Genomic DNA, 25,359 nt, shown 5'->3' on the forward strand with positions numbered 1-25,359 from the left:
ATAATTTATTAAGTCATATACTTAAATTCTTACTCCATAATAAATGCTTTTACTTGGACATTGTTCCATTTGTCATCTTAAATTGTGCAAATCATAAACTGTCAAGAAACAAACACATTAGAGGATGTTCTTGGATTCCTGAAAATTACACATTTAAATTATACCCCCAAGTCATTTTTTTTACCTTCCTTTGTATTATCTAAATTTCATGATTTCCTAATGTCCTACAAAAATTTGCTTGCCACTGAATTTATGACCAAGTACACAGATGAAAGATATTTGAAAGTGAAGCCTTTGTAATATAATGAAAATTCCAAGAGATGATGAATGTGAGGTCCCTACGGTAGCATTCATGAACTGGTAAAAAATAAAACCCTGGGAATGTATCTTGAGGCATACACACTGACCAATTTAGTAGCCCTCTGGGCCCAGATCAAGTGCTTTGACTGAGCCTACCAGAAGAACTAGACCATCAACATCATGCTGGAATAAATGGAGGAGCGAATCCTGTACCTTCTCATTTCTGAATAAGGCCAGGTGGTAATAGACCCACTGGCCTGCCCCCAGCATGAGACCAAAGTTGTTCACTCAAACTGTTTTCCCTGCTGGGTGACAGAGAATAGGGTCCCTAGAAGCCTGTCCAGTCTCTGGACAGATGACATAGAGAGCAGGGAGATTCGCTGCCTCCTGGAGCTCTCACAAAACCTGTCTAGTCATAAGCACACCATGTTTCTAGGCAGCAGCAAGATGTCCAAATGATTCTCAGATACTCTCGCATATATGATGTGTCAGGAACCAGAATACTTGAACCACCCCAATGAATGACTTGTTGCAATGAATATTCAACATAGACCTGTTTTTACAAAAGATATACTGGGTGACACAATGCAGTATTAAGTGCCACTATGCCAAATGAGTATGAAATGGAGTGTCAGGAAAGATGGAAGAACAACACAGTGACTGAGCAGTGGAGAGAGGTGGAACTTGAAATATACTGGTTGATAGGTGTGAGATAGAATTTCAGGTACAAGAAGAACGTAGCATTGAGATATCAGGGCCAATTGGGTACTCTTCATTCAGCCTGGGATTTACACTCAGACTTCAGCCTGCAAAAATGCTGCCAAGCCTCATGTTGCCTTGGTTCTGAGCAACAATAGCATGTTCAAGATGAAGAATGGCTCATTTTCTGGATTTGACATCCCCCAAAAATTCTCTATCGTCTAAGCTGCCCCTGGATCAACTTTGGTATCCATTATCCACTGCCTTAAGCTGTGTTGAAGCTAGAGAGGCTCAGAGGATGGCCTTGATCCCACAGCAGCCTGGAACCATGCTGATGTTCCTGATCCAAGTACACCCTATGACCATAAGAATGTCCTTGGTCCAGGCCGGTGTTTGACACCATCTTGATATTCATAGGAAGTGTTTTCACAGGGAGCCATAGTGGTGTCTATGCTGCTGCCAAAGCCATGTGTAGGGTTCCTAGTCCTGCTGCATCAAGAGTTTTTTGTTGATTTTCTTTCTTGGCCCTTAAGAATGTGTAAAGATGGACATGGTCCGTAAGGTATTTCAAACCCATATTTATGTCCTTAGCCTGTGCTTCCAATGCATCTTGGTGTTCATGACTCGTGCAGCAGCAGAGGACCATGTTGATCTCTGTATGTACTTCTAGAGTGGACTATGCTGAGGTCCATGGAATGTGATGACCATGTGGAGGATGTGTGTAGTCCATACAGTAACCAGAAACTACTTGTAAGTCCATGATTAGTGTTTGCTCTAAGAAGGGCAAAGAAGATACTCTGTTATGGTATTTTTGTCTGATCATCCACAATTAAGAAAGAAGGTCATAGAAGGCTTCTATGACAACCCTTTCCTCCAAACCAAACAAGACAAAACAAAACAAAACAAAACAAAACAACTCAGAGCATAAGCAGATAACCACAAAGAGAACTCTTAAAAATTTTTGATAAAGATGCTAAAGTGTAGCACTCCACAATTGATGGCTTCTGGCGGGTGCCAGAGGGTAAGGACTCAGTTTTCTTTAAGGGGCTGGTCACTGGGAGTTTGAGTATGTTCCAGTGAGTATATGAGCGACACAAACTGTTTTCCTTTTCTTCTTCTTCTTCTTCTTCTTCTTCTTCTTCTTCTTCTTCTTCTTCTTCTTCTTCTTCTTCTTCTTCTTCTTCTTCTTTCTCCTCTTCCTCTTCCTCCTTCCTCTTCCTCTTCCTCTTCCTCTTCCTCTTCTTCTTCTTCTTCTTGGGAGAGGTGCTAAGGAAGAGAGGTACTGGGAAGATTGGGAAGTGCAGGTTCTGGAGTTCATCATGTAACATTCCCAAATAATCAAATAGAGAAAACTGGGAAGTTTGTTATAGTTTACTACTTTGGGCTAAGAAATAAATAGATAGCAAATTATTCAGACTGATAAAAAAATCTATTGTAGCAAACCAACAAAAAGAAGTTTCATCTATAATATTTGGTACGTCCTAACAATTTAAAATTATAAACACTAAGACCTTTTATTTACTTATATATTTAATTTATTTATTCCCCTCTGGGTCCACCCTCTGACTGCTCCATATCCCATACATTTTCCCTACATCCCTTTCTCCAAGAGGATGTCCACACACACCCCCACTCCCACCCCACCACACCTCTAAACTCCCTGGGGCCTCCATTCTCTTGAAGGTTAAGTGCATATTCTCTGAATAACCCAGACCAGCAGTCTACTACTACATATGTGTTGGGGGGCCTTAATTAACGTGCTGTATTCTGCCTGGTTGGTGTTCCAGAGGTCTCAGGGGTCCAAGTTAATTGGGACTGCTGGTCCTCCTACAGGGTTGCCCTCTTCTTCAGCTTCTTCTAGCTTTTCCCTAATATAACCACAGAGGTCAGCACCTTCTGTCCATTGATTGGGCTCAAATATCTGACTCTTCCAGCTCCTTGTTGGGCCTTTCAGAAGGTACTGATGATAAGTCCTTTTTAATGAGTGCTCCATGGCCTCAGTAATATTGTCAGGCCTTGGGGCCTCCTCTTGACCTGGATCTCACTTTGGGCCTGTTGCTTGACCTCCTTTTCCTCAGGCTCATCTCCATTTTTGGAACCTCCAGTACTTTCAGGCAAGAACAATTGTGGGTCAGAATTTTGACTGTGGGAATGTAATCCCATTCCGCACTTGATGCCCTATCTTTCTGCTGGAGGTGGGCTCTACAAGCTCCTTCTTCATAATGTAGGGCATTTCATCTAAGGTCCCTCTCTTTGAGTCATGACTGGCTCTCAACTCCCAGGTCTCTGGTACATTCTGGAGACTCCCCCAAACCTCCTACCTCCTGAGGTTGCCTTTTTTTATTCTTTCTGCTGGCTCTCAGGGATTTTGAGGGATAAGCACTATATAGAGTAAATAAATAAGGCAAAAAAGAGCTGTTAAGGAAACATGTAAATAAAAGATTGAAAATTAAGTTCATCTACTGTATTTCTGTTATGTTAGAAGACCTTTAATTTAGCAACATGCCTGCTCTTGTATGAGATCACATTCAAAGACCTAGGTCTGTGTCACCCTGTTGGATCATGCCTGCTACCTCATACCTGTAATGCCTCTGTCTAGAGTACAGACACTCCTTTAGTAAATTCTTTTAAGACAAACTTAGTTTGTAGAAGGAAGAAGTCATGTTTGAAGGTGGCATCTAATTAAGAGGCTGACATATGAAAGATTTGACAGAATGAGTCATACTCAAAACAGCACAGGCAAGAGTAGATATTTAAGAGCAGTGCCAGAAGAGTCAGTTAGTTGGAGTCAGTGCACTATGTGCAGTGCAGAGTAGTTCAGTTCTTTTGCTAGCTATTACATTTCAGTGCAGGTCAGCAGAAGCAGTTGAAGCCAGAGAAGAAGGAGTCAGATTAGAACATGGTGCCAGAGTTAGTTTAAACCAAGAATAACAATGCAGTGAAAAGCTGAGAGGTGTCAGCGTGAATTTAGTCAGCCTGAAGAGGAATTCGAACTAGAAGAGCTGATTTGAACCAGACAGTCAAAGTTCAGGAAGAGCTAAAAAGTGAAAGCTTCTTCAGCAGTCAGCCTTTGAGATGACATTTACCTCAGGTGAATAACAGTTATTTTTACATGATATGGAATATCACAGCATCCAAGTTATTTTATTAATTTCTACTTTAGTTTCTATTCTGTATATTCTCAGTTGAGGACTTTGATGAACTTCACTTCCTAAGTTTTAGTTGCAGATTTTAAAAAGTTAGGATAATATTTAAGTGGGAAAAGTAATTCAAAAGTAATAGAAATAAACACTATTTTCTATAAGCTAATGAAATAGTAACATAAAATAGAATAATATAAGAATTATATTAAGGTTGTTTAACAAAAGTTTCTAAAAACCAAGTACTTCATAAAATCCATTTAAAAATTCAATATTAAAGTGACTTGTAGGTTATGAACACACAGACAAAGCTCTGTGTGCTGTAGAGAGATAAACATCCTTCTATTTCTTTAAGCAGTTAATTAGTTCATATGGACTAAATTGTATACTATCTAGAAAGTTCAAGATGTGGGATGGCTTGTACTATATAATAAGTTCTAGTAGTAGTCAGTCACCTAGTATAAAACTATAAAAATACTAATGCTAATTCCTTGTGAAGATAGTGTGTCATTCAATCCCCTAATGTAGAGGTTATAAATATTCTGGATACCCATGTTAGTTACAACATGAAACTTACTTAGTCCTAAATAAACGCAATGCACCTTGACAAAAAGGTTTAACTGACACAGATGGGGGCAGGTGCATGCAAAGAATAGGCAATAGCAACAGAAAGGTTCAGAAAATGTGTGGATTTGTTTCCTTACTTCATATACAGGAGTGAATTTCCTGAATATGCTCAAATCTTGAAAGGCTACTATTGTAAAATCCAATTCAGTAAAATATGGTTTCTCCTAGGCCTGTTCAAATAATAGAATACATCCAAAATAAGTGAAGAATGGCTGATATCAGAATATTATGTGTGCTGTAGATGTGAAGTGGTATGAATTCTAGGAGCTGGATTTCCTCCTGGAAATCCATGGAGGAGTTCTAGCTCATGGAGATGTTTGTAGGATGTATATTTCACTTGTTACCATTTGGCTTTTGATATATTAAAGTCAACAAGTGGAGTATTTACAAACCGACCCCTGTCTTAGCAGAACTCCGGAATGACTTGGTAATTATGGATATATCATGCTTATTGATCCCACACTTTTTATTCAGGCTATTTATTATGACCTTTCCCTTGTCACTTTCTGTTCTGGTTTTGATTAACTGTTTTATGAGTTAGGCATTAGCAGTGCATACCTCCAATCCCAGTGCTGAGGAGACAGACAAGAAGATCTATCCTTCTTGCTGATCTAACAATCCAGCTGAATCTCCAAACTTGAGGTTCAGAAATTCACAATCAAAAAATATGGAGACCTATTGATATCAACCTCTGGCTTCCAGGTGCAGACACAAAGGTATGTACAGACAAATGAACAAACCAAAACCGAAAGGCTCTATTCAGGATGAATTCTCAAGCATTCCTTCCTTTCGTGATATTGCCTCTACATACTGATGCTTTATATGTTTGTATTCTATATTTTTCCATACAGTTTCATTACAAACACACACACACACACACACACACACACACACAAACGCACACAACTTCTCAAAAGTTGATATTCAAACAAATTAATTTTTAATATTCTTTTAAAAAACAAATTCTAAATTATCTATGCATAGACCAGCATTTAGGTATTTATCTTCTGCCTTTCCTTGTTTCACTTTAAATGAGGATAGCACAAGTCAATGCTAATCACCATTCTATTTATTAATAAAGAATATCATTCCTGTAATGGTCTATGTAGTTTTCTAGTTCACTGCTTTCCAAAAATCCATGTTAGCCATTTTAGTAAAAAATTCACCCACAATTGAAATATTCTTTGTACTGTTATGTAATGCCCCCTTTCTCTAATCTCCTAAACAAGCAAATGTACAAATGACAACAACAACAAAACCAAAAATGAAGGAACAAATCTTCCTTATGATGACTTCTACTGTAGCACTTAAATTCCTCCTTCTGTTTTCTGCTGTAGGTTTGATATGTCCTCTGGCTTCACTAACGTCCAGAAAATGCAGCTTGATATCTGTGGTTGTTTGAATTAAAGTGCACCCTACTGGCTCATAAGGAGTAGCACTATCTTAGAGGATCTGGACTTGTATCCTTATTGGAATAGGTGCAGTCTTAGAGAAAGTGTGTCATTGGGGATGGGCTAGGAAGTTTCAAATGCATAAGTCTCCACCAATGTGTCTCTCTTCTTGGTGCCTACCAATCCAGATGTAGAACTCTCATCTACCTCTTCAGCACAATTTCTGCCTGCATGCTGCCATGACCATATGAACTTAATCTCTATATTGTAAGGCAGCTCCAATTAAATGTTTCCTTTCCTAAGTGTATCCATGGTGATGGTTATCTCCACAGTAATAGAAAACTGACAAAGACAATATCTTTACTTTTCATAATATTTTCAACTCTAATCCTTTTATCACAATGATACACCTACTTGAAAACATCTCTTGACCTCTCAAAAGACTGAACTTTTCACAGACCTCACAGCAAAGCAAATTACAATCCTTGAGACAATTTATACGTATGTACTTAACTTATTATCCAAATAGGTGCTCAGCCTGTTTAAGTTATCCTGCATTTAAAAGAAAACTGTATTCACTTTTCTTTGTCTTGGTTTTTTCATGAAATTTCATGGAATTATATATTTTTAACATCAAAAATTATATTTTTGGTAGTTAAATATAATCACATAATTGTCCTTCTTCCCCTTCCCTTCATCCTCTTCCATGTACCCATCCCATTGCTTTTTCTCAAAGTCTGCAGTGTAGACTTCCAGCTTTCATCATCTCTGGTGAGAAGTCTAGTATAATTCTAAGTCTGCCTTTATAAGTTACTTGCCCTTTTTACTTTACTCCTTTTAATATTCTTTATTTGCTTAGTGAATTTGGTGTTTTAATTATTATGTGCCAGGAAGACTTTCTGTTCTGGACCAATCTGTTTGGAGTTCTGAAAGCTTCTTGTATGTTCATGGGCATTTCTTTCTCTAGGTTAGGGAATTATTTACTGGGTCTTTAAGATGTAAATCCTCACTTTCTTCTATTCCTATACTCCTTAGGTTTTGTCTTCTCATTATGTCCTGGACTTCCTGGATGTTTCAAATTACCAGATTTATGCATTTTGTATTTTCTTTGACTTTCTAGTCAATATTTTCTATGGTATCATGAGCACCTGAGGTTCTTTTTTCTATCTCTTGTATTCTATTGTTGTTGTCTATGACTCCTGGATTCTTTCCAAGGTTTTCTATCTCCAGAGATGTCTCACTTTGTGATTTCTTTATTGTTTGTACTTCCACTTTTAGATCCTGGATGGTTTTGTTCAGTTCCTTCACTTGATTGTTTGTGTTTTCATGTAATTCTCTAAGGGATTTTTGTGTTTCCTCTTTAAGGGCTTTTAACTATTGACCGATGTTCTCCTGTATTTTTTAAAGGGAGTTATTTAAGTCTTTCTTGAAGCCCTCTATCAGCATCATGAGACATGATTTTAAATCCAACTCTTGCTTTTCCTGTGTGTTGGGGTGTCCAGGACTTGCTGTGATGGAAGAACTGGGTTCTGATGTTGCCATGAGGCCTTGGTTTCTGTTGGTAGGGTTCTTGTGCTTGTCTTTCGCCATCTGGTGCTAGTTGGTTTTCTTGTCTCTGGCTGGAGTTTGTTCCTCCTGTGGTCCTGTAACCCTGTGTCCCTACTTCTCTGAGCTCAAAAGTGAAAGCACTGCTGGGAGATCTCCCTCATGGTGGGCTATGCACAGAAGACTGTAGAGTTTCCTGGCTCCCGGGTTCAAATTGAGGTGGGCCAGAAGACTGTTCCACTGATCTTAGGCCCTGTGTGCTCCTAGCTCAGTCCTCTCCAGAGAGAAGATGAGCTCAGTCCCCTCCAGAGAGAAGATGAAGATCTAACCTCTCTGCTCAAAAGTGAAAGCCTGTTGGGAGATCATTCCCTCCTGGTGGGCTATGCACAGTAGGATGTGGAGTCACCCTGCTCCCTGGTGCAAATGCTGTCTAATCTTTTCTACAGATACATCTCTTTCATCATTTGTATTGCTCTTTTGTCAATATACTGGCAATTCTCATATTGCATAGTTTATATTACTTGAGCTTCTTTTCAGAAAAATACTCATATTAAAAAAATTCTACCATAGTTATAGATTAGTCACATTAAGCCCAACAAATCCATTTACCTTAATTTGGTCCGTTCAGGATACTTTTCTGACCTGCAAATGTATCTAATCATGTCCTCCAGTGATTGTCGATTATACCCCAATGAAACTGATAATGAATTGCCATGTAAATACAAATGTGTACACTGGTCTTAATACAGATTTTGTAAATTTATGTATAATGGAACCCATAATATCCCATGATCATCCACTGGTAAATAAATACATGTAAGTGCACTAAATGCTCCAGAATTACATTGTAAGTATAACTATTTAAAATTATTTGTATTTTTCCATCCATACTTTGATTACTAGAAGTGTATTTGACTTAAGGTTCCAGCTGTCGTCATATGTAAGTTATGGTTGTCACATTTCACAGTAATCACATTTCCCATAAGACTTTAGTGAAACTTGCAACATATAAAGTATATTTAGTTCTGCTTTTTGGAGAGTTGAGTTCAGCTCAAAGTTAACTTCAATTTAAGAATGGTTTTATTCTTTTCTTAGAGCTATTTCTCACTCTGGATAGCTTTCCTTTGCTCTTTGGTTTTCTCTGACCTACCCAGAATCAAATATACATTATGTATGCTTGGTTCTTCCAATGTTTTGTCCCTCTCTTTCTTATTTTTCTCAGATAGTTCTTATCCCAAAAGAATGGTACAAATAATCAATTCAGTGTCAATATCTAATTCATTATCAAAGATGTAAAAACAATGACAGCTATATCAGTCTTACACATGATAGGAAAAGGAATAACTCAGCATACATTAGAAGTGGGGTACAGTCAGTTGGTGAGGGGCAGATTGCCTGGCATATGACAGCCCATCGACTATTAAATATTACACTTGAAATTACCTTGGAAATGTTCCAGAGGAGCAGACTGTTGGAGCAGATGTGATGATAAGACATTCACAAAAATGGGAGTCAAGGTATTGAGAACTATAAAAAGAGCAGAAGAGGCAGGTTACTTCTAAGTCATGCTGACACCATCAGGGAGACATTAAGAAACTGTAGTGCTCCTACTGGCCATTAAAAGCTGATGATAAGAAGGGGGGTCTCTATACAAGCTGCTTTATATCTTGTGCTTAAAACAGATGTTGAAGGTGAATAAGCACAAAACTTTAATTCTCATGCTTGGAAACTTTGAAAGCCTTTACAAGCCTGTCACTATATGACAGCCATAGCACTGTAAATAAAAAAATAAACAACAAACACAACAGAAAATGTGAGACAGCAAATCATGTCCCAAGTGTAAGGTAGTATCAAAGAGTGTTTAATGCAGCCTCTACTGAACTATGCAGGCTTGTGAATGCTGTCTCCATTTCTTTATGGTTGCCATAATTAACTAGTGCTGTGTTATGCTAGATGATATTGTTTTAAAAGGGGAGAAATTTTCCATAGAATACACCAGCATCTTTCTCTTTTGACTGCCAACACAATTGCTGTAGATCTAACATGAAGCTGGATAGGTGTAGAATAAGTCTAACGTCAGAAAGAGAATAGCAAGAGTTGTAAGAGTATATTGACTGTAGCTAATGTATTATTATTAGATTGAAAATTGAGGGTGAATAATAAAGAGAGGAAATATATGAAAATAAGAAAAAATTTATTAACTGAATTGGGGACGCTTTTCCGAGGTCATAGGATTGAATGCCCAAAGAATAATCTAAGGAAATGAGAAACATTTCTATTGAAAGTGACTTGCAGAGCCTTGAAAAGCCATGTCAAAACAACAAATAGTGGGGAAATATTTCCATTGCCTAGTACATGATAGAAAAGTAAATAAAAAAGTTAAAGGAAAGTGATTTTCTACAATGAATATATAAGATCAGGAAAGAAAAACAGAGATACATGCTGATTTACAATTTATTCTAAGTATTTGCAATGAAAGCATTAAAGTCACTAAGAAGGTCCTTCTGCATACTTGGTATGGTGAAGGAAGGCAGATGTAAGACTGTGTGATAGTACATCAAAACACATATGCATCAGAATGAGTACTCCTCTTCCAGGAAGATGCTATTAGTCCTGGACCAGGAGAGTAAGGGATAACCAGTTTATCTGGCATTTTGTGAAGGTGGTTAACAGAACTGCTTTCTAGGATGGAAAGAGAAGGTAGCATGTAAGGATGCTGCTTGCCTGCTGGGATTGGACCCATGAGTAGCCTTTAGAGCTGATGAATAAACTATTGAGAACATAGTATGAGTGGAATCACAGCAGGCAAGACGGTGGGAGGACACAGACGCCTTAACTGGAGTCTTGAATCTTCTAGTTCAGTCTGTGAACTTAGGTATATCATGGCCATCCCAGCTTCCTTAGAAATTTCATTTTTACCATACAGAGGCGAGGAAAGGATTTAAGGATTCATGAGTTCATGTTGATATTTTAGTTCATACTTAATAATAATGTTACAAACGATGTATCAGAGGCTTGCATTTTGGGATTCTCATACACCAAGTTTTAACAGGATAGTCACTTAGTTCGCCTGTGTGCATGATGGTATACATGAAGAAACAGTACTTTCTAAGTAACAAAGGTATTACTTTGAGCGAAATAGTTACAGAAAAATATAATATATATGTACTTACACTTTTAAATTTATACTTCTGAGAATAAGATACAGTTAACAAAGAATAAACTATAAAATATGGGATTCAAAGACACTTGAAATATCTTCTGATTTGGCATGGTTCATAAACTACTTCATACACAGAATCATATACTTTGATTTTATTTAAATTGTAAGATTGATTTTTATTTCAGATTGATTTAATTCTCGGCAGATTCATAAACTATATCTTCACTGTTCATTGTATGAATTTTTTCATATAATGAATTTTATGAATTTTATTTCTTAATTATACACATAAATTTTAAAAACCTATAGTCATACATGGGTGTAAATATTTTTCACCTACTACTAGGTGAATAATTTAAAATATTGTTCACTCTAGATGAGTACAAAACTAGGTATGCAAAAAAACAAACTGGTCCAAAAAAACACTAGGACCTCTGAGAAATGCTCAAATGCTTCATGTCTGAATATTTTTCATTGTCTTTATATATTTAATTCCATAGAAAAGTCATAATTTTCATATTATATTACAAAGAAATAATCTTTTAAGATAGGAATAATTGATATGCTTCTTCTGTTTCATACATTTATTTTGATTTTAGTTGTTGGAGGGCTGTGTTTTGATAAAGGAATTTTTCCAGATCTTTGTCTGCTGTCACATACATAAATTTAACTTATGTAAAAAGTTTTAGTGAATGATCAAATATATAGACAAATGTATACTCTCTAAAACTGTACTTTATGTCTTTTCCTCTACTGCACATTTTTCTTTAATAGTTAATTTATAAGTATTTACAAAGTCAAGAAATCAGTTAGCTGTGACCTGCATTTGCTAAAACTGTTTTCTCTCCACACTATTGGTAATAAAATCTGGAGACACAGTACTTCAGAGCTAGATTTGATTTATTACCAAATACATAGGAGATAGCCTCAATATTCAGTGACTACAGTTTAATATTTCAGAGAGAGAGAGAGAGAGAGAGAGAGAGAGAGAGAGAGAGAGAGAGAGAGAGAGAGAGAGAGTCATAGGAAACCCAAATTATATTTAAGTGGCCAGACTCTGAGTTTTCTGTAGAGAGCCTTATTGAGGTGCCATGCCACCTGGCAGGAACTTGACATTGACCAATGTGAACTTTCTTACCAGCTTTGAGCAGGAATTCCTGTGTCAGCCATAATCCCCTCCACCTAGAGTGGAGTGCTCAGATCAAAGGGAAACCCATTGTTCTTCAAGGATCTGCAGTTTCCTGAGAAACACTAGCCACCTGTGGAGCAACTGAACTGGTTCTGCTGAGAAGATCCAGCCTTTGGGGAAGGGTTTGCCCCTGCCTATATATTTGGAGTTCTTCATGAAACTCTGAGACCTTGAATAGCAGGTGTTATCTTGGTCTCCATCTCTTTTTGCTGCCTTCCCATACATTCCCAGCTTCCCTTCCAGATAACCTATTAGATGTAACTGCGGGCAGTTACAGGTTTCTGGTTTTCTGAACTTTTGAAATGAATTGATACTATTTTGGGAAAATTCATCTGAGGTTTTCATTCCTCTTCGAGGTTTGTTTGTTGTTAGTTTTTATTATTTTTTGTTTTCTTGTTGTTTTGTTTTGTGGGTTTTTGTTTTGTTTTTGTTTGATTTATTTTTCACTAAATCAAGTCTTGCCTCATTAAAGATGGAGCATTAGTTGCCAGAGGTTTTTCTATCTAAATCCTATCTCCTGATAAAATTCATTATGTTCTAATGACAGAGATTTATTTGTGTTCATTGTATCCTCTTATAAGAAGACCTGTCCTACTAGAATATAGTGTACCCTGATAAGCGTTTTACTCAAAGCTTGAAATAGTGCACCCACTGATGCATTGAATCTCATGTTATTAGGGAACAGAGACTTCAACAGATATATATTGGAATGAAATTAATAAAACTGTTACAGATGAAAGGTTTCACTCCTAAATAGCACTTTTATCAAAAAGCAGCCCCTCCAGTTTCCCAGAGCTCAAAGATCTCTCTGATTTCCTATAAGTCTCGCATACAAACACACTATCTTATTTCCATTTGTGGGATGGCATTAAAATAACCACATCCAGTTTTAGGACACATATTCTTATCAGGGATGATTGATAGGATACACATAAACACATATTCAGATGAATAAATATGTTTATGTAACTAAATTCTTTTTATCATTGTTAAAATCAGTTAGGAAATCCATCTATGTTGCTTGCAAACTAATTGTGTGTGTGTGTGTTTGTGCATAAAATCACATAATATCTGGGATATAAAAATAATATATTTAATAAAAGGTATAATTTATTAAGTGTAAAATCTACCCATTTATTATAGGTATAAAGAAATAGAGCATTTATATGGAAAAATGCAAAGAACATATATATATATACATATATATATACACATATGTATTTGGTTTATATGGTTACATCTAGAGAATGATAGAAGAATATGGTTTCTTTCTTTTCTAAATGACTTCATTGAGAACATTTGAATTGTTGGTGGTGAACATCTGAAAGTGGCAGACTTTTATTTATGAAATGAATGTGCAGGGCAAAGGTTGAAGCACTTTGGTAAAGTGCTTGCTTAGCATTCAAGAGGCCATAAGTTCAATTACGATCCCAGCAAATAGAATTCATTAAAATAAGCTTGAAGTATTTTCTCAGGATATACAAGTTAAAAAATGGCCTCAAGCCTAGTAATTTTATGGCTAATTATATATTATGAAGGGAATCATAAGTTGATTTGGATAAGTAAAGAAACAATTCCAGTTATAAAATATTTAAAGCTTGTAATGTTTGACAAAATGAATAATTTAAAAATAATTCACATTTTAACTGGAAAGTTAAAATCAATCATTAAATGTAGCTTATCTTAAAATAAAACTTACATAAATTAATTTAATATTATATATATAAGCAATAAGGCCAATATAGTGTCTTATGGAAATAGTTTTATACATAAATACAAATGAGTTCATAAACCTAAAAGGAATGGTTATAATTTAAAATGTAAATTCTAATATATTATCCATACAAATTACTTTTTGGTGGTTGTATAATTGTGCTTTTCCTGAAATTTAATTTTTCTAATGATCTTGTATTTAAGTTTTAGTATAAAAAATTAAAAATACTAATACCCTCTTAAATGATAGCAAACGAGCCTGCTATAAATTTAATGGGCTAGTTTGCCTTATGAGTATTTGCAACTATATATCTGACTATCAAAGTTATAAAACATTGATATATAAATATGGCAGACTAAGAGTTCAGTATCACTAATTAAGTAGGAAGTACTAATAATAAGAAACTGTACTAACCATGGTAGACAGTGGTAAATCATAAGCACAATAGTTGCAAATTATAATAATTTTCTCATTGGGGAAAATTATTTTACCAATTGCTATTCTGTGTTAACTGAAAAAAATGACTTTGGAATAGCCATACACACAGGAGAAATCTTATTTCTTCTACTCTAATAGCCCTATGGTCAAAGTAAATCTGAACAGAGAGTGAGAAGAAAAGAGCGAGGATTCTGCAGAGGAAGGAACAAGGGAGGGTTTCTCTCCCTCTTGAAATCTGTAGTCTCTGCTCTGGCTGTCACAGTCTGCAGAGAGGCTAGACATGTCCTGAGTTTGTTTAACGATATTATAAAATAGATCTTTTCTAGAAATTCAAAATGCTCCCGACAGCAAGAGGTAACCAAATAGATTCAGTCAGCTAAGATTTAATTTCAGATCTTCATGGAACACTGTGGTATATTATTTTTGTAAACTTCTTTGTACAGTGATGGTATTCTGCCAAGCAGCCAGAGATTAGCCATGCTGGTACTGAAATTATTGGAGTTATTTCTTCTCTTATGTCAATGCTTACTACTTACAAGTTTCCCAATTCACTCCGATCATTACATTGAGTAACTTAAGCCCTATCCTTGTAACTATAGGATTATCCCAGGGTTCAACAGCTAACATAATAATACTGTTGACAGTAAATAATCCAAAGATTCACAATTCATCTCCCTACTGAGTTAAAACATTTATCCACCAGTTACTCTGTGTCACTGATTACTGAACTACTTAAATAGTAGACTGTTATTTAATAATCTAACATGTATTTTTATACTTTGGAAAGCATACAATAATTTATTTTAAAATAATTTATTTAATATATCTTGTGACTGTATTTTCTAATTTTGCCTGTTAAAATAGGTATTCATATGCTTTTATTACCCTCTGAGTTACACTTCTTTGTAGATTTTAGTGAGACTTGTGCAACCCAAGCACCCATTTAAGTGTATGCAATAACTGTATAGCAGTTTTTATATTATCATAACGTGCTTGCATAAAAAGAACTCACTCTTTAAGTATATTGAATGGTCACTTGAACTAGATTTAAAATCTACTATTAATTAAAGTGAGATTATGTTCCTCACTAGTGCATTGGCAAGCACAGAATTACACTTATAGAAACACTTTGGAATGATTTTTCCTTATCTCCCATTCTCTATCTAACATGTCATCTGCAACAATAGTTTATGGTAACATGAACCACTAACTGTGTCTCAGTCATCTAAAGCATGATTTCATCCATGTGTTATAGTATGCACAGGGAAAAAAGGCTTCCACTTTAATTATTAATTTTAAGCAATCCGTAGCTATTTTTATTTTGCTTTGTTCTGTTTTGTTTTTAAGAAGACAAGGGATTATTGAACCAATTAATTATTTCATGGGTTGTACAGTTTGGGTATTAACACCAGTTTTAAACAACATTTGACTAATCTAGACAAGCATCATGTTTTCCTTACTAACACATAACCTTCCCCAAATTCAGTAGCCGTTTGACTTTGGCAAGAGAGTTCATCTGCAGCTGGAAGGTCCCAAGTCTGTCCTCTATGGGTCTCAGCTGTCATCTGTGGATCTCAGTGTGTGCCTTGGGAGTCTTCATTCAGATGAGGTGACTGGAGGAAGGCAACTTTGTTGTCCCAGGCAGGTCCAAGGGTCTCGTGGTCAGTGTAATCTGGATCTGTGGGAGCAGCACCCTCCTTTTCTTTTGTGGGGATAAGCCGATAGAGTAATCACTACAGAGGAGCAGAACCCCAGCAACGGATGGCTGTCCAGGGTGGGTAGTGTGTGCTAAGCCTCTAATGCTTTGCTTGAAAGCACATCCTGGTCCATTGTTATGATCCTAGAAGGACAAAGGTGCTAAGAATTTAGTTATGGAAGGCATCCTTTATTTCTGCTTTGGGTGGAAGAAAATATGATGTTAATTATGTATCTGGGATAGGCAGTAGCAATTTTTCTGTAAAAGAAAACTGGTTGTAATTAAGAAGTATGCCCAGAGAGTAGTGTCTTGTTCAGTCATCATAAGACAATCTTTCTCCTTCAGTGAATGGGAACAAATATAGAGACCCAGAAGCAGATACTATTCAGAGAGTGTGGAACAGAGGATGTAAGTATTCATTTCAGTTCTTTAAAACCTATATTCAGCACTTGTTATATGATGAACCATCAACTGCTAATGAAACGATAGATTAATATTTAAATATGTACACATTAAAAAAAAATCTTAGAGATGGTATATGAAGCATCTACGAGCCTGATGCAAGAACCTGACCTAAACCTTCAATAGATTTAACAAGCATAGAATTAGAGTCTGCTTCAATCAGCATGATTATGTCTGTGGTTTATTTCCTTGACTATTGTGGAATACTTGATTCAGGGATTAATGTCAATGTACTTAAATGGCACTGGTCTTTGATATTCTTCTCCTTCACTGGCATGCTAAATAATTTTAGTACTGTTATTTAGAAAGACACTAATAACTATGCATGAGAAATAAATATGGAGTAGAAAAAGACATTGTTGTGTAAGTATTGCTGTCAATTAAAACTGTAAGTCTGAGATTAATGACACTGGATGTCTGCTTCTGAATGTGCGCCCCCCCCCAATAAGTGTACAGATACTAGGCTCACACTCACATATATACATATCTGTAATAATTTCAAATTTTACAAACTTTGAAAGTTTTATTAAACAATAATTTCAGTCTCTTATCTTTATAATACTATTACATTGTAGCTCTAATATGAAGGCATTTTCATAAATTACACTGTTGATATTATACAGAGACTATCTTAAAGACACAAATAAAGGTATGGACAAGCTCACTTAACACTGAAACCTCCAAATCTCCAAGAATAGCTTCCTCTTTATTTTGTTCCTGTAGTGATTTGCATCATGTTGGAAACTTCCATTGAAATGAACATAAATTGATCCTAAATGATTCAATATTCCATGTATAATCATTTTATCTTTCTTTCTTTCCTTAAGAGAAGAAAGTTGGACGATGTTACTGCTTTTAACTATCCCTGAAAATCATAAGGTTAAGAGTTCTGATGCAGTTCACACTAGTCCCTGGTAAGTGCAGAAAGAAGTTAAGAGTTGCCTGATAAAAGTATTTCTGACAATTTGGTTGCATTAGTCATTAGAAATGGAAAAGAGGTTGCAGCCACAGTATTGCGTGTGCATATCTGTGTGTGTGTGTATGTGTATGTATGTGTGTGTGTGTGTGCGTGTGTGTGCATATGAATGCTTACATACATTAGATTTTGTTGTTTGAGGTAGTGATAGTGTTGTTTTGTGTTCATATGTGTGGTGTGCGTGTGTGCATGTGTGTGTGTGCATATGAATGCTTACATACATTAGATTTTGTTGTTTGAGGTAGTGATAGTGTTGTTTTGTGTTCGTATGTGTGGTGTGTGTGTGTGTGTGTGTGTGTGTGTTATACATGCATGGATACTAGATACAGATATTAGGATTCTTCCTCAGGTTTTCATCTTAGTTCATGAACCAGGGTCTTTCTTTATACCTGGGACTCACTCATAATGGTAGACTGATAAGCAGTGATCTTTAGCATCCACCTATCTCCATTTCCCCCTAGATTTGTCATTACAGGTACATGCTGGTGCACCCAGTTATTAATGTGGGTGCTGGGAAACTGAATCAACACTGGACAACGAACTACTTGTGGGGCTATCCTCCCAGCCTTGCAGTCAGTATTATACTCCAGAGAGGCTCTGCCAGAGCCTTACAAATACAGAGTTGGATGCTCACAGCCAACCATTAGACTGAGTGCTGTGTCCCCAATGGAGGAGTTAGAAAAAGGACTGAATGAGTTGAAGGAGTTTACAACCCCATAGGAAGAACAGCAATATCGACCAACTAGAACCGCCCACTCCCCTTAGAGCTCCCAGAGACTAAACCACCAACCACGGAGTACACATAGAGGAAGGGACCTATGGCTCCGGCCACATTTGTATCTGACGATGACTTTGTCAGGCATTAATGGAAGGAGAGATCCTTGAGCCTATGAAAGCTAGATAGATGTTGCAGTGTAGAGGGATTGAGGGTGAGGAGGCAGGAGTGGGTGAGTGGGTGAAGGAACACCCCAGTTGAAGCAGGGGGAGGGAGAATGTTATAGGGAGGTTCCAGGAGGGGGAGAAACAGGGAAAGAGGATAATATTTGAAATGTAAATAAATAAAATATCTAATAAAAAATAAGACCTCTACATCAGGTTGTAAGGAGAAACTAATAGCTTTGGCCATAGTTTATGATATTTAAGGATTCCATAGGATAGTTTTAGTCAATGAACTAACAAGAATATAATCCACACCTGGTACTGGAAATTTTATTTAGTGGTTCAAGATTTCTTTTGGGGTCTTTGTCTCCCCATTAAATGATAACTTCATTTATGTTCCTTTTGTACATTTCCCATGGAATCCTTAATACATATTGTATAAATAGAAACTTCTACAGTAACAGGTTTCCATGTGCTTTTTCAAAAGACCTTTAATATTAGTTGGCCCTCCCTGTATAACCTTGTAACCCACCTCTCAAACTCTCCTAGCTCTTCTATTCTAGTTTACCCTTTATCTCCTAATTTTGGGTATTATATTTCCCCTGTCTTAGCATCTTTACTTTCTCCTTGGTAGGTACCTAGCCTCTGTGATTATTGGATTACAGCACATATAATAAAGGCTAAAAGCAAATGTCTACATATAAGAGAGGACATGCAATAACTGTGTTTTTGTGTTTGTATCAGTGCATACAGACTGATTTTTTCCATAACTTCATTTATTTACAATTTTATTAACCGCTGAATAATATTCCATTGTTTAAATGTGACATTTTTCATTGTCCATATATCAGTGTATGGATCTCTATGCCGTTACCAATTTCTGGTTGTTATGGAGAGACCTGTGATGAAAAGGGATAAGCAAGTATCACTGTAGTAAATTGGAGTTTGGAGGTTTCTGCCCTAATGTAGTATAGCTGGATCTTGAAGTAGACTAAGTTTTGTCTTCTAAGGAACTTCTACAATACTTTACATAGTTATCAGACCAGTTTGCGCACCCCAAAACTAGCAATAAATATTACTTTTTTTCTTCATCCTCACCAGAATTTATAATTTATTTAAATAGCTGAATCATGTACTTTTTAAAAAATAGAAATAGCCAGGGCTGGAGAGATGGCTCAGCAGTTAAGAATACCGACTGCTCTTCCGGAGGTCCTGAGTTCAAATCCTAGTAACCACATGGGGGCTCACAACCACCTGTAATGAGATCTGACGCCCTCTTCTGGTGTGTCTGAAGACAGCTACAGTGTGCTTACTAACAATAGCAATAAATAAATCTTTAAAAAAAAAAACAGAAATAGCCAAATCAATAATATTATTTAGGAAATAGAATAGAAAGACCAAAATTGGTGCATAGTATTTAATTCCCAAACAAATTTGCTGTTTTCCTAAATTATGAATGTTAGTTTTGCCTCCATGTATGAGAAAACAATATATAAGCACTTTATTTACAGAAAACCTCCTCTTCAAATTATTAATAGAAACAAGATAATTATTATTACTAAATAGAATTAAAAGGAATATATAAAAATGGTAACAAATTAATAACATTGGTAATATGTTTGGCGTATTCTCTTCTGGTTGCATGGAGCAAAATAGATGTATACATTGAACTTACACTTAAGATTATGACTTTTCTTGGGTTGTATAATAAAACTCTGTAATACTGTTTAATGTAAAATAAAATAAAAGGGTTTTCCTTTAAAAAATCAATAAAATGCACTGTCAGGGTTTAGCTTATTATAAAAGATAAGGTAACCCAATGAGAAGAAATACATTTAAAGAGAGAAAAGCTGGAAATCCCATGTAAATAACATGCAATCAGAGTGCGAAGACATTAAAAGCCTGAAGGATGATAATCTAAAAGCTCCCAGCATCTTTAGTATTTTTTATCTTTGTTAAGTTTTTTTGTGTGTAGACAGTCAATTTTTAAATTAAGTTCATTATTTTTCCTTAAGTTTATATATAATTAAATAATAAACTTAAATTTAACTTCAACCTAGATAATTACAATATCAAATTTGAGTAAAAGCATGTAAATAAAGAGTATTGAAAAGTTTTCCATATTAGGTCCACACTCCAAATGTATTTTCTTATTTATCATTCTTCAAATTATACCTTTATATATCATTAGTATATGTTTAAATAGAAATGACAAATAAGAGGGAATGAAGCCCCAGATAAGCTGCTGTTATAAATTGGTTCTGATTAAAATTTATAATTATTTCAAAGGCAAACTGTGAGAAAATAATACATACTCTTATATTTTTCAAAACATTTGTGCTTCAAAATGTTAGCGTCATTGCTTATTGATATATACTGATTTGGTTTTTACCAATGATGATTACCCAGCCATCTAGGATAAAATAATTATATATAGATCTAAATGCATATAAAGCTGATAGTTTATACTGTGCACTAAACAGATATCACCATACTGTTCTATGTCTTTTTTAAGGTACGCTGTCTTCTCTAAGGAATATTATGAGTGAGGTTGTAATCATAAATATAAATTGTGAATATTCAAATTATTTTATTTTAACTTTACTATAACATATTTTTAAGCAAATATAAATGTATTTATATGTTTTAGTAAATTTTAGTATTTGCTGAACTATTTTGATGAGATCTTTTTGCTAGGAAAGATGGAATATGAATACATGGTAAATGTTTCTTTTTAAATCTCTTTCATTGTCTGACATCTGCGCACAGCTTTACTTTTCCAGTTGGAATCATCAAAACAATTTACCTTCAAATCTTAATGAGTAGTAAAAGTTACTGTCTTAGTTTGTAGGTACATTTATATAACAGTTGTCTTCTGACACTCAAAACAAAGCAAAGAAATTCCTGGCAAACCTTTAATAAGTTTAGCTATGCCTGTTCTTTGCTTAATTTTAATCATCTCCCCAATTTCACTGACTTGTTGTGTTTTAGTTTTATAAGCAAATAGAGATATTCTATAGAAAATGATAGACTCATATCTCCCATTTGCTTTACATCTGTTATAGCTAGCTTTATTTTTTTCACAGCACTCCTATTAATGTGTCCATATTATTTGGTTATAACTGTTCTTATTTACATTATTTTCATCTAAGCAAAAAAGCAGTTGTTATCTTCCTGAAAATGGGAAATTGGATATATTGGATTTTGTTTTGCATACTGGAGTGAAAGAAAGAGTGTAAATTCTCATTTAAGACAACATGGCCGAGATTGGTCAAGGGATGACTTGCCAGCAGCTGATGTTGTGATAACTACTGCGCTAGAGTTCAGGAATAGGACACTAGATCCTGGGAGAGACATCCCATGGATAATGGACGTTGGAAACCTGCCTGGAGACTTGGGGCTTTCTGCGACACCTGGCATTCGTCTTTTTCATGTGTGACCTTTCCTTACAACACAAGAGTGCTGAGTCTTCACTTCTCAAAATCATTCCTTCTGTGGCTTCTCTGGTTCAATTATTTATAATTTTTCTCGCACCTTTTCTTCTTATATGGGACCCTTCAACATAATAAAATTGTAAATGATTGGTAAGAAGGATATGAAAGTCATCCCTTAATATTACTCCTACTTAATCAAACAGTGATGAGAAGACACTAAAATGGCAGAAAGAAAATTCAGAACAGTTCCAAGCTTAAGATAAAGTAACTATTAATGAAATTAGGAATGTAGGTATTGCATGTACTTCCTGCTCCAGTGATGGTACACTTCTTTGGGAATATGAGAAGAACTAAATCATTGAAATGAGATACAGAAGACAAAGGCGGTATATGCAGGAAAGGGAGAGAATGAGGAGAGAGGCAGGATGAGATGAAGCTGTGAATGGAAGCATGTTGCAAGGGTCTCATAGAAAAGAAAAAGGATGGGGTAGATATTATAATGCATTATGTACAGGCACGCCATTTTCAAATAATAACATACTTAAAAATGATCCCAGTATTTGCCATATTACATCATTTATGCAACAAGTTTACACTGTTTAATTATTTTCTTTTGGCTTTACTCGAGAAATAAATAGAAGCTACATGTTTAGATTATAGAATATGCTGTGTATATAGATATTAGGCAGATGGGTAATGAAACTGTTATGAGAATAAGTCTAATTAGTATATACAGAGTTTAGCTCAGTTTTTCTCATGGTCAAACTGATATCATTTAGAATCTTAAAGACAAAATTTTTAGAAATATTTTGAAGTCAGACTTCTGGATGTGTCTGTGAAGATATCTTCTGAGATATTTATCTGTGGTGACTAGACCCACCCTTGAGAACAGTACTATTTTAACAGCAGGAGACCCATGACTAAATGAAAAAGAGCAAAAGGAGGAAATTATGGAGAATATTTGTGTGAGTATATTTATGTGTCTGTGTTTATCCGAAGAAAATTAAGGAGGATACTGGTGTGACTATATTTATGTAAATAAATATATTTAAGGATACATAGATATTATTCCTAATGTGTTTTCCAAGATTAATATAAAATATTATGAATATATTGGATTTTCAGTAAGGTAAATTAAATAGTATAAACACTATGGGCACTTTAAATTTGCATTATTAGTATAGTTTGCTATGTGGTTTCATATAAAATTATTTGAAATACAGAAAGATGATTTCAAGTTCAGAATTTATTCTAGCTTTCTGATAGCAGTAATAAGACAAAAACTTGGGAGGAAGTCTTACAGAACACAGTTTTCATTGGTAGGGGTTTTAATTTTCTTGTCTCTTTCTTTGCTTGAGCATTTCTGAGACTTATCCTTTACCTGAAATATAATTTATAACACTTTCCACTCACAAGTACCCACCCAACAGATGATGATGTGTGGAAGTAGAGTTACATACATTCGTGTTTTCTCACAATAACACTAAGCAATGAGCTGCTTTTTGTGTGTCTCTTGAGCTTTGAAATGCAGAATCAAGATTTAACTATGCACAAATACATGTTTTTCAAACCAATTGCATTAAAAAATATTAACAACTTTTTTCTATTGTATTTTTCCAAGAAATACAGCTTTCCTTAACTAATACAGTTGTTATAGACTGAATTTCCTTTAATATATAATTCTGATGTAAACTAAATAGAATAAAACTTGCATTGGATGAGATATGATACAATGCTATATGTTCTTTTCAGATTTCTTCCATCCCTTCTACTTCTAAGATACAAGGTATAGGAATATTTTAAAAAATCAACATTTTAATAGCAATATTACAGAACTAAACCTGTTTTCAAAGTTAGTAATGTTTAGTAGATTGTATTAGTAGCCTCACATACTGAAAACAGATAGATTTATAAAATTATTGATAGTTTTGAGCATTTTGTGGTGATATATATGATCACTTAAATGTGTGAGTATGTCGGTGTATACGTGTACGTGCAAGTGTATGTGTGTGTGTGTGTGTGTTTTCTCATATACACCCTACTCTCTCAGCATTGTTTTGATGAAGACTTCTACAGTCTCACTACTTACTATAAATAAGAACTTACTGTAAGTAAGTACTGTATGACCAGCCCAATTTGAGATCCAACCCATGGGCAAGCACAAATCCTTATCACTATTAATGATATTCTCTTATGCTTATAGACAGGTGCATGCTGTGCTCTGAGAGGCTACACTCAGCAGCTAACTCAGGCAGATACAGAGAACCACAGCTAAACAGTGGATGGAGCTTGGGAACTGTTATGAAAGGAGTGCAAGCCCCAGTGGAAATAGGAATGCCACAAGAAAACAAACCGTCAGAGTCAACAAACCTGAACCAATGGGGTTCTCATAGTCTGAACCACGAACCAAAGAACTTACACAGGATAGATCTAGGCCTTCATGCTCAAGTGAAGCAGATGTACAACTTGACCTTTAAGTGGTTCCTGAACAGAACCACAACTGGGGAGGGAGCTATCCCAAAAGTTGTTGCCTGTACATGGGATATGTTCTACTAGTGGGGCTGACTTGTCTGCTCTCAGTGGGAGAGAATGCAGCGAGCCTTGCAGACTTGAAGTGTCAGAGTGTGTGTGTGTGTGTGTGTGTGTGTGTGTGTGTGTGTCGGGCGGGATACCAAAGGGGAACCCCACCCACTCAGAGAAGGGGAGGGGAGATAGAGAAGGATTGTGGGATGGGTTGACCATGAGGGGGGCAGTGAGCAGGATGTAAAGTGAATAAGCAAAAAATTAATTAATTAATTAGCTAATTAATTAATTGATTAAAAATACAGAACCTCAACTAGGTCATATCGTGCTAATGCATCTGTCTTCCTGGTCTGGCATAGCTATGAATTCAAATGCTAAATAGTGGCTCCCAAGATCTGTTTGCCTTAACATGAGCAAATTCCCCAATATACCAGTCTTTGTTGTATAAACCTTGCTCCTGATTTTAAAGCTATTGGTTAAAACAAAGTGACTACAGCCAGTTACTTGGCAGAATGGAGGTAGGTAGATTTTCAGCTATCTGGTTGGGGGTCACAGAACAGGACCACAAGGTTAGAAGAAGGGAAAAATGGAGAGAATAGGAGGTCTCCATTAGAACTGATCTGGCTTGGAGCATGTTTGATGGAGCGAGCTTAAACAGCAAATACTTAAGGATTGCACGTGGGAAGTAGATCATCTGACATATAGAAAAATTGATTAGGGGGTAATTTCCCAATATTTGTGCTAAAGTGATTAGCTGAATCTATAGGACTCTGCCTCAATAGTCGGGGAGCTGGTTGGGTTATATTAATAACTAATAAAGTTTATTAAAATTCATCTGCATCTTATCTATTATGTTATGTGCTGAATACACCTGAGGCACAATCAGCTGAGGTGAGAAGCAGCATCCTGTTCTCTGAGATCTATTGTCAGGCTCTCCCTGCCTCGGGGAGAAGGAGTTCTGCTTACTTCAGTTGTATCCACCCAGCACGAGAGATCAACCAGAAGGCTAAAGGACAGCCTGTCCAGCCCCTGAGTGTGGTTTGTATACCCAGTGAGACTCCCAGGAAGCAAACTAAATTTTGCTTGTAAGCAGGTGTTATTTGCAAATAGCTTCTTGATTACGGGTGGTAGCCTGTATCTATTTTCCCTTTCAGTGCTGGCATGCCATCTGGCTTGAACTTGT

The sequence above is a fragment of the Apodemus sylvaticus genome, chromosome 16, assembly GCF_947179515.1.
Source record: "Apodemus sylvaticus chromosome 16, mApoSyl1.1, whole genome shotgun sequence".
NCBI classification, from domain to species: Eukaryota; Metazoa; Chordata; class Mammalia; order Rodentia; family Muridae; genus Apodemus; species Apodemus sylvaticus.